Source organism: Chelonia mydas, chromosome 3, assembly GCF_015237465.2.
Source record: "Chelonia mydas isolate rCheMyd1 chromosome 3, rCheMyd1.pri.v2, whole genome shotgun sequence".
NCBI classification, from domain to species: domain Eukaryota; kingdom Metazoa; phylum Chordata; order Testudines; family Cheloniidae; genus Chelonia; species Chelonia mydas.
Window position 1 is genome coordinate 71,416,657 of NC_057851.1, and position 16,466 is coordinate 71,433,122.

The following is a 16,466-nucleotide window of genomic DNA, read 5'->3' on the forward strand; positions in this document are numbered from 1 at the left end:
ATTTAAAGGAGTACTTGTGGCACTTTAGAGACTAACAAATTTATTTGAGCATAAGCTTTTGTGAGCTACAGCTCACTCACAAAAGCTTATGCTCAAATAAATTTGTTAGTCTCTAAGGTGCCACAAGTACTCCTTTTCTTTTTGCGGATACAGATTAACACAGCTGCTACTATGAAAAGTTAATTTAGTATCTGCTATTCACAACTCAATCTAAAACTGCAGCAAACTGTTAAAGAAAAGTACCCCCTTAGAAAAATAATTTGAAAGAATGTTTTTTTGCGTAGTTTCCTGGGACATTGTGAAGCCAAATTCATCCTTAGTGTTCCTTGACTGACTACAGTGATGTTTACACCAGGAATGAGATTGGTCTTGTGTCCTGATTGCCAGACTTGGAGAAGCTATAAATCATCCCATTCACTGTAGATGTACGGTTATGTTCTTTTTGCACCGAGAAGTCAAACTAAAATGGTTAAAATTAAATGAGTGGTGAAAATCTGGCTATCTCTATTTGTAGATTTCCACAGCTACTTAAACTATCAACCAGGCATTTTGGTGACTAGTTTTTATGGGAGACTTCAGAACTTCCCAACTGGTGATTTGGAGTCTCATTTCTTCTTAGGTCTTAGTTATTTGTTCCTTTTATGGAAATATGTAGGAGAAACTCATAGCAATTTTGCAAGTTGAAACACGCTTTTAGCTTGTTTGCTTCAAAATATCTGACATATACTGAGTGCGCACGCATGCACACACGCACAATATAGGGCCATTTTAATACAGCAGTTATACTCAATTTGTGGTTGTAGAGCTTCATATAATTCTTTGTGGGCATTACTGTACGCTCTTTGCTTGTGCAGTTACCAGTCTTGACTGAAGTATCTTATGGGCTTGTGAGAATCCCTCTGAAATTTTTGCAGACCCAGGAAGAAAGGAGTGTATATTACAGACAATTCTTAATTGTTATAATGCAACATCCAAAAGTTGTGTTTCAATATCAGTGTGTAGCGGGGTGGTTACCCGCTCCTGCCCTGTGGGGCTGAAAAGCCAACCCTGGGAGAGAACCAGGGATGAGGGCAAGAAAAGCTAGGCTGATTGGGGAAATGGCCACAGCTGGGCCTATAAAGGGGCTGCTAGGCTGAAGCTTAGCCAGAGTTTCTCTCTGCGTTCAGAGAGGGAAGGGCCTGGCTGCAGGGACCTGAGTGAATACCTAGATTGGGGCAGGGCTGAGGGGAAAAGGCTAGGGGAGCTCTGGCCTGGAAACTGCCAGGCTGCAAGGCCTAGATTAGGGCCTATTAGGTACTGGGATTGCAAGGGGGCAGCCCGTGGGTAGACGGTGGCAGCAGGTCCAAACCCCTTCGCCTGTGATGAGTGGCTGATACACTGCAGTCTGCCCAGGGAGCGGGGCTAAGTGAGGACTGGCAGTAGCCACGACTGAGGTGAAGTGGGGATAGTGGGTGGGGGGGTTCCCCTGGGTGGGGAGACCCTGAGACTGAGGGGCTTCTGCCAGAGCGGCAGCACCCCAGACAAAAGGGCACCGGCTCCAGGAGGGACACGGGGACCAGTGACAGGTGGATCACCAGACAGCAGAGTGCGCTCCAGAGGCTGGTGAGCTAATTCCCAAGGAGGACCAGCAGGAGGCACCACTGGGTGAGTCCAGCTCTATTACACAGTGTTATGATGCTGCATTACAATACCCAACATCATGATGTCGTTTCACTGTAATGCTTGCATCAGGAAGTCATTCTGTAACTATTTTGTCCCTCTCTGGGACTGTGGATGTCTAATTCTTTGTCTGAGCTTTATTGATGTATACTTATACTTAATATGTGAGCTACAATGAGAATGCAGCTCATATGCCCAAACCATAACACTTTAAATCATATCAGACTCATTAAATTATGTCTATCCCAACTGTTTAAAAATCAAGAGTCAGACTCCCAACAATTACAAGACCTTATAATATACTTTCTATTAGTTGTTAGGAGAGTAAGAACTGGCATATTCAATCAGATCAATAGTCCATCATCCTATCTCTGGCAGTGACCAGTACCAAATGTTGCAAAGGAAGATATAAGAAATCATGGAATGACCTGCTCTTAGGGAATATTTCTTCCTCAGCTTGTCAACAAGTGATTGGCTTTGATACATATATCCTTATATTTAAAAAATCTTTTTTCCTCACTAATGCAGCTATGGGTATTCTTATTATTTGAATAAATGTTGAGTCCCTCTTTGAATTTACTAAGCCTTTGGCCTTTGTGATATCTTGTTGCAATGAGTTTCAGAGTTTAATTATGCATTGTGCAACAAAGTATCTCTCTTTCTTGTTTGTTTGTTTGTTTTGTTTTCTTAGTATCTTGGATCAGCTCTTGAATAGACATCAAAGCTAATCCATTCAACTGGGTTGTGATCACTGTCATGCATTGATAGTTATTAAGGTAAGCAAGAACAGAAGTGGTAGTCACAGTGTAGCAAAAATCCTTAGCCACATATAGATATTTTGAAAAAATAATGGCCATACTAAGCTCAGTGGTTTGAGCATTAGCTTGCTAAACCCAGGGTTGTGAATTCAATCATTGAGGGGGCCATTTGGGATCTGGGGCAAAAATTGGGGATTGGTCCTGCTTTGAGCAGGGGGTTGGACTAGATGACCTCCTGAGCTCCCTTCCAACCCTGGCATTCAATGATTCTTTTATACATTGATATAAACAAATTGCATGTTATACTCCTGATGTAGTGAGTTACCAGCCCTACACCTTGTATCTGTTGGTTTGTACAAAACATCTCCATCCATCCGACTATCCTGTGGACCCATCCTTGTTTTACTTGGGGTCAGTATGTTCCTGTGCCATCTCTTAGTATTGTGTTTATGCCATAACTTTGTCAGAGTGTATCTGTACAAGCCTTCTGGAATGTGCTTACATGAATACTCTGTGCCTTGTACTTTTTAGGAATGCCTGTGTTTTTAGCAATGCTAGCCATGTTTTTACCATGTTCATGTACTGGACAGTGAACTTGTAAGCAAGCATCTGCTTTATTACAGGGCCTGACTTTGGCTCATAGTATGCTGACTTTGGTTCAGGCCTTGCATCAGGCCTTGTGCTCCAGGCTCCCTCTCTTGACCATATAAGCCAGTAATAATATAGTATAGGAAAAAGGTTCAGCCTCTGGGAAGCCACCCCCTGAAGTGTTGTTACATTCACCTTACACAGAAGGTTTGCTCCCAAAGCTACACATGGGATGATTACTTATGGGATGACTTTACAAGTTACACATCTCTTTACATGTCACTGAAATCCAGCCCATCAGTTCATCCCAACTTGTTCTGTTCCTTTCCTTATTTTTGTTTTGTCTACTAGCATTCCAGGTACTGGTCTGTGAAGGAACCTCCTAGGTTTGTACCAAGCTAAAGCAATTATATATCTTGTCCTTTTCCTTTGGGACATTTCAGTACTTTCCCATGAGAGTAACTCCATATCTGTTGCTATGGTAAAATATTCATATGTCCTGATCCTGAAAGTTTGCTTATCTACTTAAGCCAAAGCTAACTTCAGTGAATGCAAGGGGTTATCGGATACTTAGCATACCTGAGCAGGATTATATAAAAAGTGTAGTCCAAGTTAGGCTATATAACTACTATTGTGTGTGTAATATACTGTGACAGGGTGCTGTAGGGGAAGCCCTAATCAGCTCCTGGCACCCCAGCCCCAATCAGGGGAAATAGGTTGGAGCTGGGCCACTAGCTGGGACTGGCCTGGAAACTGACTACACCTGCCAGCCTCGTTAACAGGGGCTTTAAAAGCTTGGGAGGAAGTGAGTCCAAGGAGACCAGGAGGGGAGAGTAGGCTCAGGAGGAGCCAGGAGCCTGCCACCCTGTTGACACTGAAGCCTGTGCTAGGCCAAACCTGTAAATAATCTGTAAATAGTTGGAGCTTGGTGGTGGGGACTGGACACAGGAATAAAGAGCATGGGTGTTGCACCAGCTTGGAGTGCTCCTGACTCATTGGGGAGCAGGGCCAGGAGACTGAACCCAGTGGGATGCGCTGAGCACCCTGTTACATGTGAGAGCTTGTCTGGATCTGAAAGCCACCACTAGGGAGTGGCAACCCGAGAGAATGGAGGGCATGGTGCAGTGGTTAGCTAAGCAGCAGGAGGAGCTGCAGAAGACCCTGCAGGCTTTCCACTAGTCCCACCAGGCCGAGAGGTAGGCCGTACTCGTGTGGCAGGCTGAACAAAAAAAACCCCTCCAGACTTCATCCGGCAGCAGGCCAATATACAGCAGCACCTGCTGCACTGGGTGATGAGTCCCCCGAGCGGTGATGGAAATCATGTGATGGCTGGGTCTCTGTAAAATGGGCCCCGACTATGACCCCGATGCTTTCCTATGTACTTTTGAACAGGTAGCCATGGGTGCGGGCTGGGATAAGGCGAAGTGGGCACTAAGACAGGCTCCTTATCTAGCCGGCAAGGCGCAGGTGGCCTACATGGCCTGAAGCAATGACCAGGCCAAAGATTATGAGAAGGTGAAGGCAGCTGTCCTGGACTGGATGGGGCTGTCGGCTGAGAAGTACAGGCAAAAGTTTTTTGGGCAGCCCGGTGGACAGGGGGCTTGTGGCCCTGAGCTTTTGCCCAAAAATTGACTGATTGAGCTACATGGTGGCTACGGCCCGATGGTGGGAGAAATAATGGACCAGGTGATTCTCGAGCAATTTGTGTAGGGCCTCCCAGAGAACATGCGGGTCTGGGTCTGGAGGCACCAGCCGACGACCGTGGATGCCGCCATCAAAATGACGGAGGAGTATGTCGAGGTGGACTTTACCCAAAGGGAGGCACGGACAGGCCGTGACCTGGACTGGGGGAAGAAGCCCCGAGAACCTCCCCCTGGAAGAGGCCTGGAGAAAAAGAGAGAGGAGGCTAATGGAGGTCCCCAGTCGCCCAGGTCAACTGGTCTGCTGGTGTTGCGGGCAGCAGGGACACATATCCCGGGACTGCCCAGTGATAGACTGTGGGCTTGCCAAATTTTGTGGTTGGATGAGTGGGGGAGCAAAGAAACAGGGGTGAGGGCTGGCCACCATCCCTATACAGGTGGGGAGGAAGCCCCAGAAGGGTTTGTTTGATATGTCCTCGGCCCACTCCCTCATTCAGTGCAGGCTGGTGAAACTGCACTGGTTTATCCCCGGGAGATGAATGATGCTCGAATGCATCCATGGGGATTGGAGGCCCTGTCCCGTGGCACAGGTGTCCCTGGAGGTTGGGGGCAGATTTGCCTGGCAACAGGTGGGGTTAATAGACGGGCTGCTGTACCCTGTTGTGGTGGGGACAGATTGGGTTCCCCCTCCCAAGGGGAAAAACGGCCATGGGAGGAGACCCTCGGGTGGGAGAAGGGAGGAGCCCCCAGAAAAGGGGGGGAAACCCTAATGCCCCTCAGCCCCAGGTCCCCAGAAGACAGAAGCAGGTACTAGATAACACAGCCAGAGGGAAGACAAGAAAGAAGGGGAGAGCGAGCAACTGAAGGAGGTTTAAAGGGGGGAAAGCCCTGGGGAATGCCAACAGGGAGATCCTCCAGGCAAGGAGGGTCAGGCCCCCTTGGGGCTTGCTACCTGCACCAGAGGCCCAGGAAGGCCGTCGCAGGGGCCAGGCCCACCCGGCTCCCCAACCAGGCAAGAATTGGGAGCAGCTGGGAGGGCTAAGTTATGATTGGTGTGCCAACCTCTGGGCAGGAGTAGAACTATAGGGTGGTCCACCCCCAACACACTGTGGGTGAGGAACTGACAAACTCAGTGAGGGGGATCCTGGGGACCTCTTAGCGGATGGCAGTAGGCTGCTCCAATATCCTAGTGGAGGGGGAGAAGGGGCTGAACCAGCAGTTACTTAGTGGGGGAGGTGTGTGGCAGGGCACTGCAGAGGAAGCCCTAATCAGCTCCTGCCACTCCAGCCCCAATCAGGGGAAATGGGTTGGGGCTGGGCCACTAGCTGGGACTGGCCTGGAAACTGACCACACCTGCCAGCCTCGTTAACAGAGGGTTAAAAGCTTCGGAGGAAATGAGTCAGGGGATGGGGATGGAGACGGAGACCAGGATGGGAGAGTAGGCTCAGAAGGATACAGGAGCCTGTTGCCACTGAGGCCTGTGCTAGGCCAAACCTGTAAATAATCTGTAAATAGTTGGAGCTTGGTGGTGGGGACTGGACACAGGAATAAAGAGCATGGGTGTTGCACCAGCTTGGAGTGCTCCTTACTCATTGAGGAATGGGGTCAGAAGACTGAACCCAGTGGGGCGCGGTGAGCACCCCATTACATATACATACTAATAAAATATATATGGTGTGGATAATGTATGTTGGTAATGTGATTTACCAACATCTAGTGACAGATAGATACAGCTCAGCATATATTTATCTATTGATTGATCGACTGATAAATATAGCCCAGCATATATTAGTCAACAAAATTTATGTTTGATACAGTGTTGAAAATAAACATGAAAAATCCAAACATACAATAATAGTTTCCTTTAGTACTGCAAAAATACCTTATGTAGTTGCCTGAAATAACTGGTAAAGTCTGTTCACATTCAGACTTTATGTTCCCTCCCTGCCAGCTGTTTACAGGACAGACCTGTGTAAAATAAAAAAGGAATGTCATTATACTTACCATCAATGCTCCAGGTATGTCACACAAAATGAAACAGCAAGTAATTTTTTAATTTTGTCCTATGTTGTGGGCTTTTTACAATTTGCCACCTTGATCTGTAAATCCCTCTCAGTTTTTGGTCAGCTTCATAGCCAATTTCAAAGCCACAATTCTGGCATATCCTGTGGAAAATGTACACAGCACATATCTGTTCTTGAAGAGAAGGCTCTTCAGGTTCTCGTGTGATGCGCTATCCTCTTGTGCCTCTTCAACCGGTGGGTGCTTAGCATCTGTGACTGTCTTGAGAAGTTCCACATCAGTGAGCTCACCTGCTGTCTCCACATGACTGCCAGAAGGCCTCAAATTCCTCTGCTGTCAGATCATCAGGAATGGCAATGTGACCCAGCACACAGACATCCACCAACCCAGCACTGTCTGTGGTGGATACAAATACTCCCTTTCTAAAGCAGTTGTAAACAGTCTGGGGAACAACAGTGGCCTAGGAATCCTTAGGAAGATGAAGTGAATCAAGGAGTGTGTCAAGGTTCCTTCCCCACTCTGAACACTAGGGTACAGATGTGGGGACCTGCATGAAAAACCCCCTAAGCTTATTTTTACCAGCTTAGGTTAAAACTTCCCCAAGGTACAAACTATTTTACCTTTTGCCCCTGGACTTTAATGCTGCCACCACCAAGCGTCTAACAAATATATAATAGGGAAAGAGCCCGCTTGGAAACGTCTTTCCCCCCAAAATCCTCCCAGACCCTTGATAAAAATCCTCACCAATTTGCATAGGTGAACACAGACCCAAACCCTTGGATCTTAAGAACAATGAAAAGAGTATTCAGTTTCTTAAAAGAAGAATTTTAATAGAAGAAAAAGTAAAAAAGAATCACCTCTGTAATATCAGGATGGTAAATACCTTACAGGGTAATCAGATTCAAAACATAGAGAATCACTCTAGGCAAAACCTTAAGTTACAAAAAGACACAAAAACAGAAATATACATTCCATTCAGCACAACCTATTTTATCAGCCATTTAAACAAAACAGAATCTTACGCTTATCTAACTAGATTGCTTATTAGAACTCCTGTAAAGGGCTGACCTGCATTCCTGCTCTGGTCCTGGCAAAAGCAACACACAGACAGAGAGAACCCTTTGTTTCCCCCTGCCCCCGCTCCACCTTTGAAAGTATCTTGTCTCCTCATTGGTCATTTTGGTCAGGTGTCAGTGTGGTTATCTTTAGCTTCTTAACCCTTTACAGGTGAAAGGGTTATTTCCTCTGGCCAGGAAGGATTTAAAGGTGGTTAGCCTTCCCTTTATATTTATGACAGTGTGTCATTTGTTTGTCTTACTGCCTTCCCCACCCCCCATATCTAGTGCTCAAAGGTGTGGGTTAGTACTGAAAAATGCAATGATTCAGCCATACAGACAAGTGCAGGAGTGGCCTTTGAAATTTTTAAGGACATCTAATGGCTGCATGACTGAGGTTGTGTTGGAAGGCAAAAATTTAACACAATGTGCAACAGCTTTACATTGAATGAATGAGCTGGGCAATTGTCAATCACCAGGTACATGTGACAGTCTGGTACGTGCAGCTCCCTGTTCCATCTAAGGCTACTCTTGAAACAATGAGCTAGTCATCCAGACATTAGCGGAGTTCCAGTAGATCACAGGCATCTTCAAGTGATCTTTAGGGAAACAGTGAGGGCTTTTGCTCTTTCTGATTACCATGAGAGGCTGTTTCTCCATCCTGTCCATGCTTGCACAACACAGCCGTATAATGTTGTTTGTAGCTTTTTTGCCTCCTGCAAACTCTTTTCTACCAAGGCCTCTATCCAGAAAGCGCTGGTAGAAGAAAGCAGTATCATCAGCACTGAAGACATTACATGACTGGAACTCATCCAGAATGCTGGGTAGGGTGTCAGCATCTGTTAGAAGTTAGGGTCTAGTTTCTCACTGTGTTCCTTTCACTGAACTATGTTGTGTCAGGCTTTCTAATGACTGAGCCAGCCGTCTGAATGGTTGAATTCCTCTGTTATTACTCAAGGTACAATCTGGACTGTTGAACAGCTGTGTCCCCTCAATTCTCCAATCTGGGGTGCCTTTTACACTACTTTGCTGTAAGAGCAACCACTCCTGGTCCTGCTCTCACACAGCCTCTAGCGTGGAAAATAGCTCCCAGCTGAATTACATGAATGCTCTGGTCAGTCATGCATGTTACATAGAGGGTAACACCAGCAAATTCCCAGTCCCTGACCTTCCCCAGAAATGTGCATCTTCTATTGCTCAGGTCTCTACTGGACAATGCAAGCTCATATAAAGTCTGTCATTTCATCAATGGAAAATGATATGCACAAACCCTGTTATCTCAAGTGGAGGTTGCCAAACACTTCAATCCAAACTCTGGTTTAGATAAAACAATAAAACATGTTTATTAACTACAGAAAGATAGATTTTAAATGATTACAAATAATGAATCATAAAAGTTTGCATTTTATCTTTTATTTTCTTTGTAACCAATTCTGACTAATATTTAATTTAGCAAGCTAAATAAATTCAGTGCCAAGGTTTTTCTCACCATATGCTCTTTGCGGTCTTTACTGGCTGGAAGCCTCCAAGCCAGGACCCCTCCACCAGTACACTGTTCTTTCAGGTGCTGTTGAGTCATAAGCAGAGAGAATGGGAGGAGAGAGGTAATTTGTGTTGTGTGTTCTCTATTCTTATACCTTTCTCTCCTCTTTGAGGATTATCTCCAGCTGGGATTCAGGCAATAGACAGTCTTTTTACATGGGACCCCCAGCTGTTTCTATTGCCAATATGTAAAGTTCTCATTCACCCTATTCCTGCCAAAAATGGCTGCTTCGCTAGGTGATAGTCCACTTGATTTTGTTGACCGTGGCTGAGGTGTTGGCTAGCCTTTTGTCTCCGGGGGGAACTGTTCTGAAGCTGTATCCCCAGGCTTGGAAAATGCCTTGTACAGTAGAATCTTATAACTTTATATACAATGTTACCACACATATTTTACCAGGACGATAATGTTCGGCAGTTTGAGTTTTCAAACAATACCTCACAAGACATACTTTGTATAAAATTTATCATAGTCTTGTAAAACTGTGAACAACTGTCACAACTTCTTTTCCCTGTCTGATGCTTTCTGTTTCAGTATTGGCCTGAACAGATGAGCATGTTGACCAAGCTTATGCTGAAAGCAGAACAATGAGGCTTCACCATTGTTCACCTTCTTGCCATCACATTAATGCTTGTGGGCTCGGTTTGTGCTAATCTTGCATTCATTCAAAATGTTATCACTACAGTAGAACCTCAAAGATACGAACACCAGAGTTATAGACTGATCAGTCAACTGGACACCATGTGAAACTGCAAGTAACCAATCAGGCTCCAGCAGAGACAAAATAAAACAAACAAAAAAAACAAGTAGTATACTGTGGCCTGTATTGCATCTTACAGATAGGCACATGTGGGCTGCCTGTCCCTACTCTAACCCCCCCTCTTACCCCCCCCCCCCCCCCCCCCCGCCCAAGGCAGCTGGAGTCAGCAGAGCAGGAGAAGCACTGGGGTCTGTGCAACTTTCACCTCTCTCTCTCTCTCTCTCACTCACTCTCTCACACACACGCGCACAAACACACACACCCCTCCCTCCTCTCTTCCCCTCCCCGCCGGGAGGGGGACAAGCTTGCAAACTCATGCCAGGGTTGAGTAAGGAGCTCAGCTGCTGCTGAATCTTGGCCTGGAGTGTCAGCTGCTGGATCTGGAGTCCACACTGTGCTTTGTTCAGAGTTATGGACAACCTCCATTCCCAAGGTGTCTGTAACTCTGAGGTTCTACTGTATTCTTCGGTATGCATGAAACAACAAATTTTGAGACATCAAACTTCACACTTGCTTAGCACCAGACTAATGCAGGGGCCCCAAAACCTGCACTTTATTGGCAAGAGAGATGTCTGCCCTTTGGAAGCCATGACCCACAGCAGACATGCACAGCTGTGCAGCACAGTCTTCAGTGAATTATGAACGCTGCATAAAGCACATTGTGTACAGCAGTACTGTGTGTGCACTGTACTCCTGGAAACATGCACGTGTGTTCATCTCGTGCATCGGATTTGGAGCCAGCAAATTCATTATAAGTAGAACTTCTATTCTAATAAACTTGTCAGTAAGTGGCATGATAATACGCAATTTGGATATTAGCAACTATCTTTATCAGGATTGCTAATAACCGGAATTCAGTGTATACATTTAAATGCTAGATTTTAGGAATGTCATCCATGGTTTTGAATATCTAACCCACATTGTTAGCAAGTGAATACTGTCTGTCTGCAGAAGATAGAAGTTCTGTAGTTAGCACTCTACGACATCGGTAGGATTCCAGACAAGAAATCTGTGAATGTGTTCACTTTTAAGCACATTAACGCAATTAAAAAGCTGCTGGCTACGTACTCAGTGATTTCAGTGTTTTTTAAAAAAAGATTAAAATCGAATAAGCAGCATCTAAATCAAGTCTGTTTTACATCATGACCTCGTTTGCACTATTATTGTCCAGTAGCAAGTCGTATAAAATACAGAAACAAGATGGAATCATACCAGCAAAATAAAATGATCAATTATAAAATAGAATAGAAAACAATGTTATTTTAAAGTAATGTTTGACATTGAACATTTGTGAGGCAGCTGAAAATAGAACAAGATGAGTTAGAGTATCTAGGAATGCAGTTTATTATGGAAGATAAAATAATGAAAAGTCAAAGAGAAATGAGTGAGAAGCATTTACTGGTACAAGAATCACACTGATAGCAGGGGAAGTAAAAGGAATCAGAAGAGAGGTATAATCAATCAGGAGGCAAGTTCAGAAATAAAGGAGTATTAATTTTAGGCAGCTGGGAAGAATGTTAGATTTCATCATGTCTTTTTCTATCCAGTCCTCAACCATCTCCTTTCCAAACTGCATACCATTATCACTTCTATATTTTAATCTCTCCCTTGCTGCTTAAATAAAGGAGTGATAATTTTCAAATGTGATTTCTTATCCTTTGCTCCACTAATTGGCTTTATTACCCTCAACCCCTTCTTGCCTCCACTGCAGGCAGCCTGACAATTTTTATCAACGAATCCCCACTTTTCACACTTTCATTTTACCCCTCCATTTGCTCCCCTTTCCTCTTTTGGTGTATTTAGAGCTGCAGAGAGCTGTTCAGCAGAGAGTCAACTCCCTAGAGAAATTCAAAGAGCTTGAAACACATTGCAAGAACCAGGGGAGTTTTTACCAGGCTGCCAAAAGCATAGGGTAACATTTGGAATGAGATCACTTCATCATGATCTCATTTTGAATTGGATTTGCTTATAAGGATGAAGGAAGCTTGATAGGAAAGGAATATTGTTTTGCTAGTTAGAATTACGTAAACTTGGATAGTTCTTGGGCATTTCCCTACATTTCCTAATTTTAAAATTTGTGTGTGAATATAGAGTGTTTGGCTTACTCTAGACACAGAGTTGAGTTGCAGGATTTTGTATCTACATGGTTGCCAAAAGGAAGTGAAATATCTGAGAACTAAATTTCAGGATAATATTTTTGTGTTTTTAAAAAAATTGTCAGTGATTTTGGTGCTCAGGAAAGTGAGAGAGAATTGGCAAGAGTCGAGCATAATATGGGCTGGCATTTTATAAACTTCCCTACTGGAAACTCTGCTGATGCACCACAGTCCTGACATGAAACCTTCTGACATTGTAGTACGGGCCTCTTTTTTTTTTTTATTATTATTTGTTGGGAACTGGCAGTGTGCTCTTCAATGTATAGACAATCCCTGCCCCCAAGAGCTTACAAAGCAAAAGACACAAGAGAAGACTGGGAGACTGGAGGTGGTCTTTTAAAAATCATTGTCATCATCACTTCTTTCCTATTAATAAAACGTTAAAGTGGAGAAACTGTTTGGCTGACATGAATTTATCAGCCTCATGGAAGGACTCAAATCACTCCACGTGACTCTATGAGGAAATTTGGATGGCTGGGGCAAGAATAGAAAGTATGAAAGAAGACACACAGCCAGAAGTGGCAAAAGGAGAGAAAGGGCATGGTGAAGATTATGAGTGGGGTGAAGTGAAGTGGTGGAATGATAGGAGGCATTTAAAAAAAAGAAACCCAATAGATTCAGTATGTAGGCAGAGGCCTAGTTCTGCCAGCCTGTTTTGAACAGATGACGAGACATTTCAATTAAGTACAGTTTCAGTAGCTTCATTCTGGACAGAAAAATGGGAGTAATGTGGGTTAAAGGAGTTAAAAAACAGGCTGTGGTAAACTGAGATGGGAGATGATGAGGGTGCGTGGACAAGTGCAGTATTGATAACCTCAGGTGTTCCAAAATCATGAGTCAGGCCCAAAATAATCATTTTCCAAATCAAGTTTGGAAAAATAATATTGCCTTCTTTGAGCCTTTAGGCTAAAATAAATTATTAATAATTAATAAATAATATTAAAAATAACCCCACCCATACATTTGCAATCTTTTCCTCCACAATCAGAAGAGCTAGAAACTTACTTTAAAAAAAAATGCGATTCTCATATAGTAACATGGTTTCAGCAACAGGAGATTTAAGAAAAACACCAGAGATTGTGACTTTTGTGGTAAAATTGCAAGGGTTGTAAACACTGCAACTTTATACCATCAGGATGGAACATAAAGGTAGACTTTCAATGTATTATGGATTAAGGAACAGTGAGACAAGAAGGACATTTAGAGAGGGGAAGTCAAAGATGACCCAAGATTGGAAGCCTCTGTAACTAGAAGGATGTTTTTTGTGTCAACAGAGAAGGAGAGAAGAGAGTGGAGAAAGAGAGCATTTTGGAAAGAAAAGAAAAATAAAGAGCTTAATTTTGGCCACGCTCAGCATGAGCTGATGGCGACCCATCGAGCATGATACATTGGGTGACTGTCAGATATGTTTCAGAGTATCAGCCGTGTTAGTCTGTATTCGCAAAAAGAAAAGGAGTACTTGTGGCACCTTAGAGACTAACCAATTTATTTGAGCATAAGCTTTCGTGAGCTACAGCTCACTTCATCGGATGCATTCAGTGGAAAATATAGTGGGGAGATTTATATACATAGAGAACATGAAACAATGGGTGTTACCATACACACTGTAACCAGAGTAATCACTTAAGGTGAGCTATTACCAGCAGGAGAGCGGGGGGGGAAACCTTTTGTAGTGATAATCAGATATGTGTGATTGGACAAAAGGAAACAGGTTCTGTTTGAAAGAGGGAGACTTGTGAATCCTCAGCATAGATGTGGAAACTGAATATGTGAGAATGGAGAAGGTCACCCAGGGATAAGTGAAAAGAGAATACAGTAGGAGGTCCAGGATGGAGCCCAGTGGGATACCAACACAAAGGGAGATGGGAAAAGGGAAAACTACCAGGGTAACTACGTGTGATTAAATGGGATCTGCCTGCATCAAACTGTGAACTCCATCACTGTTTTCTGGAGCAGAGTGTCAATCATGTCTACTATATCTGATGTGGGAAAATAGAAAAACACAGACTAAAATGAATCCACCAGACTCATTTTCATGATTTATTTTGGGATTTAAACCCAAGAAAGCTCTACCAAAAAGTGGCAAACTGGCTTTCTATAGGACAATGTGTATATATATAGTCTGTATGTGTTAGACATAGTATCTGTGTAGTCTTTATGCAGAATATACACACAGAATCGGACAGTATGTGTGTATTTCCTCTCTAACCTTTTATGTTCAGTTGTTCAGAACTTTCCAAAACTTCCAATGGGGATTGGTCCTGCTTTGAGCAGGGGGTTGGACTAGATGACCTCCTGAGGTCCCTTCCAACCCTGATATTCTATGATTCTATGATTCCACCTACCACAGTTAAGTTTTCTAGGCAGACACCATGCCTAGAAAAATTGTGTGGATTTTTTGGGAAAACTTTGAGTAAGTTCAAGCTTGACAAGGACACTTGCCTCCATCAACGAGCATTTATCTCAGTGTAAATAGCAGCAGAAATTGGACAGTGTGCAGTGAATGAGGCAGAAGATGAGGATAAATATAATAAACATTTACAAATTTATTTTTTTTTTAAAAAAGTAAATTAAATAATTTAGGGATATATTAGATTTTATCCAGATTTTCTCTTTGCTTCTTTTCTAATAAATTTCTAGGGAAGAAATGTCACGTTTCTTCCCTATGTAGAGTTGTGTCCTGCAACTGGATCTCATTGGCGAATCATTGTGCTGGCATGGATCCAGTTGCAGTGTTTGGTCCTTACCACACACCATCCAGCTTATGTACTACACCGAATAAGATCAATGGGAGTTTGGCCCTTCACTTCAGTGGGTGCAGAATTGAGCCCTGAATGAGGGAGGGTCCTGCAGATAGCAATACATTATCCTATAATTAGAGACTATCATGAAAAATGCACATAAAGGAGCAGAGTTAGGGTTACATGGGCAGGTTTAACTTTGTCATTTTATGATTTCTGAACGTTAAGCTATGCAAACTTAATATTTTCTTAACATAACTTTTTTGGAATTAATATATAACTTTTATTGACTGGCTGCCATCTATGTACATAGAATATTAGAATACATCAGTAATGTAAGTTAAAAACTGTTAAATATTCTTGTTTTTTCTAGTTTGATTTTTTTTTACATAAACAACATTTTAAACTTTCTTTTCTCTGTATCAGAGTAGCAGCTGTATTAGTCTGTATTCGCAGAAAGAAAAGGAGGACTTGTGGCACCTTAGAGACTAACAAATTTATTTGAGCATAAGCTTTCGTGCATCCGATGAAGTGAGCTATAGCTCGCCAAAGCTTATGCTCAAATAAATTTGTTAGTCTCTAAGGTGCCACAAGTCCTCCTTTTCTTTTTTCTCTGTATGTAACTTATAGTAGCTTTTGAGCTCCAAAAATGATAGCTCTTGATAGCTTTCAGTTGTGATTATGAGCTATGACTATTGTTGCAAAGAAAACTATTCTCTGTAGCAATGCAGACTGTAAGAGGAAAAAAAGGAGAAAGCTAACAAAACTCTGTTCTGCCTGAAATCAATAATGAAATAAGTTCATTTCATGCAAACATACATCTAAAGCTTTCATGACAGTCTAAAAAATGTAAAAATGCCTGCAGAAGATATGAATTTATTGAATTTTCTTACTTTCTGTTTCACAGACTGTATCCTAAGCAGATGATATAATCTGATTGTATCAACCTAGAAGTATATAGGATTTTATTTTAATGTTAAAAAACCTCAGTAGCTTTGGAACTTAAATTCTTTCTGTCTTCTATACTGTACTAGAATCTCAGCACTGAGGTATTACAAGATAACTTTAATAAAAAGAAGTTGAGTTTTATAAACTTAAATTTACTTATTCATTTCCTATATATACAGTTAAATTCTTTAGATGACTGCTTCCTAAGTATATGGCAAAGCAATATATACTTTATTGAATGAAGAGTGAAATTTATATTAATATAGTTGATGTGGATATAAGATTTCTGCCAAAGCATTTTTTCACTATAACTATTATTGAATATTACATCTTTTTATCACTTCAGATTTTATTCCAACATTTTACTGCTTTATTCTGGCACTGAAAATATTTTACAATTCCCAAAGACGTGTTTTACTAACTTTTACACTGAATCACTTTTAGTTTAGGGTTTGGGCAAGACTTTGAAAAGGTTGGTGACAGATATATATTATCCACAGAGCACTGCCTGGGTTTTCTTTTGTTGGTCTGTAACTTGGATTCTTCTTGAAAGATCTCTAGACTTTTGTGTCCCTTCCAAAAATCTGGATTGCATAAAA

At 42.6% G+C, this 16,466-nt stretch overlaps 2 long non-coding RNA genes across 3 annotated transcripts in view; one reads left to right on the forward strand and one right to left on the reverse strand.

Annotated features, from left to right (window-relative positions):
* The window catches only part of LOC122465001, a 173,362-nt gene that overhangs the window by 117,682 nt on the left and 39,214 nt on the right, over window positions 1–16,466 (forward strand). The gene's annotated exons all lie outside the window — the stretch shown is intronic.
* Window positions 5,974–9,324, reverse strand: LOC122465002. Its single transcript, XR_006289503.1, has 2 exons — window positions 9,212–9,324; window positions 5,974–7,214 (listed from the first exon to the last, which is right to left on the reverse strand). It is a non-coding gene; the product is annotated as an uncharacterized LOC122465002 (long non-coding RNA).